Source organism: Prunus avium, unplaced genomic scaffold, assembly GCF_965620075.1.
Source record: "Prunus avium unplaced genomic scaffold, drPruAviu1.hap1.1 HAP1_SCAFFOLD_17, whole genome shotgun sequence".
Classification (NCBI taxonomy): domain Eukaryota; kingdom Viridiplantae; phylum Streptophyta; class Magnoliopsida; order Rosales; family Rosaceae; genus Prunus; species Prunus avium.
This window is the reverse complement of record NW_028276877.1, coordinates 445,001-447,500: the sequence shown is the minus strand read 5'-3', so window position 1 is coordinate 447,500 and position 2,500 is coordinate 445,001.

Below are 2,500 nucleotides of genomic sequence, written 5' to 3'. Positions count from 1 at the left end.
CGCGCAGCCTGTGCGCGCAGCTTGCGCATCTGTCGACAGTGAGGCTAGCGAAACTTGTCCTGCCATGGCATGCGCGGCGCCTGCGCGCAGCCTGCGCACAACATGCGCGCAGGCTGTGCGCAGCGTGCGCGGAGCTTGCGTGCAGCTTGCGCATCTGTCGACAGTGAGGCTAGCGAAACTTGTCCTGCCATGGCATGCGCGCAGCGTGCGCGCAGTCTGTGCGCAGCATGCGCGCAGCCTGTGCGCGCAGCTTGCGCATCTGTCGACAGTGAGGCTAGCGAAACTTGTCCTGCCATGGCATGCGCGCAGTCTGCGCGCAGTCTGCGCGCAGCATGCGCGCAGCCTGCGCGCAGCATGTGCGCAGCATGCCGGCAGCATGGTTCCAGGTTTTTTCAAATGTCGACAGAATTTTTCAAATCTTGTCAAACCCCGTTTTTATTGAAATTTCCTCGCACAATAAGCTCCCCATAAGTAGTCTATGATTTTTAGGACCTTCTCCAACTTACAAAACTAAAAAATTCCTCCCGGATTTGTTTTAATGATTTTTTCAATTTTACGACTTCTAAAAATAATAAAAAATACTTCCCGACTTCAAAAATTTATGAAACTTTTTCCCATCATAGATTGCATGTTTCTTAGTATCCCTGCAAAAAATCACGTCCAAATACCTTGTATTGAATTATTTAGAGCCCATTATGACTCCTCGCGCATAGGTGATGTCTCTTCCTGTCAAAGGGCTAAATGCATAAAATGCTATATAGGGGGGTGTGTGTTGCCTGCATATGCATGGCAGCCCATGCCTTCCTAGCTGCAGCCCCCTTCCCCCACGCCACACCCATGTCATGTTGCCTCGATATGTTGCCTCGGTATTATGGGTTTGGTGTCGGGGTCGGGGGGCTGCCACCCATGGCGGTGGTGGCCGGAATCCGGCCGCCGCCACCACGCCGCCGCCATGGGTGAGGGAGGAAAAAAAAGGCGTGGAAAGTTGCGAAATGGGGTTGTCTAGGCTTTTTTTTGGCATGGGAGAGCATGGAGTGCTAGGAACTCCTTCTCAAATGCACGGGCATGTCGACCACAACCTCATTTCTCAACAACAACCACCCGTGTGGGGTGGCGGTGGGTGGATAGTCGCGGATTGGGGCTTGCCAAGCCAATGTTTTCAAAAAATTTCATCAAAATTAAAAACAAATGTTTTGTTGCCTTCGGATTTGTGGGCGAGCGGCGAGTCGGAGTGGAGCCGGTAAAGTTTAACCTCGGTGTGCACGGTTGTTTTTAGAAACTCAATCCAATGCCGGGGACGTTGAAAGTGACGCTCTTATGAGTTGCAAACCCGCAAGATTTAAAGAACCTTTTCAAAACAATTTCAAACCAACAAGATTTAAAAACAGAAATTTTCATCAAAATGAAAAACAAATGTTTTGTTGCCTTCGGACTAGTGGGCGAGCGGCGAGTCGGAGTGGAGCCGGTAAAGTTTAACCTCGGTGTGCACGGTTGTTTTTAGAAACTCAATCCAATGCCGGGGACGTTGAAAGTGACGCTCTTATGAGTTGCAAACCCACTAGATTTAAAGAACCTTTTCAAAACAATTTCAAACCAACAAAATTAAAAACAAATGTTTCGTTGCAAACAAATTGTGGGCGAGCGGCGAGTCGGAGTGGAGCCGGTAAAGTTTAACCTCGGTGTGCACGGTTGTTTTTAGAAACTCAATCCAATACCGGGGACGTTGAAAGTGACGCTCTTATGAGTTGCAAACCCACAAGATTTTAAAAACTTTTTGAAAATGTTTCTTCTAAATGACACATTTTGATCCTTGGCAAGTGCTCAATCCGTAACTATCCAATCACCGCCACACCACACCGGTCGGGAGTGTGTGAATGGTGTGCTTCCCGGGGTTGGCATAGATAATCTTTCGCATCGACAATCTTTTGCATGCGAGGGAATGTCTATGCCAACCCCGGGAAGCACACCATTCACCCACTAGTTGTGGGCGACGATGGGTTGGCTTCAAATGAATTTTTGCTTGGGGTTGTCCTCGGTATGCTTTTGTGTTGGGAGTACGGCCACCAAACCTTCTCAATGCACGGGTATGTCGAGGATGGCTTTCGGCGGGGTTGATGAAGAAGCTACCCAATTCTCGGCCACACGAACACATGGTGACGATGCGTTGGCTTCAAGTGAGCTTTAGCTTGGGGTTGTCTTCGGTATGCTTTTGTGTTGGGAGTACGGCCACCAAACCTTCTCAATGCACGGGTATGTCGAGGATGGCTTTCGGCGGAGTTGATGAAGAAGCTAGCAAATTGTTGGCCACTCTCACACGTGTGGGGGTAGGTTGGCTTCGAAAGAAGCTATCCAATCCTCTGAGTGTGCGGTTGAGCTATGATTAAGATTGTCTAGGCATTGCTTGTGTGTGCAAGGTGCGAGCCCAATGCACGAGCAAGTCGAGGATGACAATCTTAAGAGTAACAATGATGCCACAAAATATCGGTTGCCTTCGGAGTAG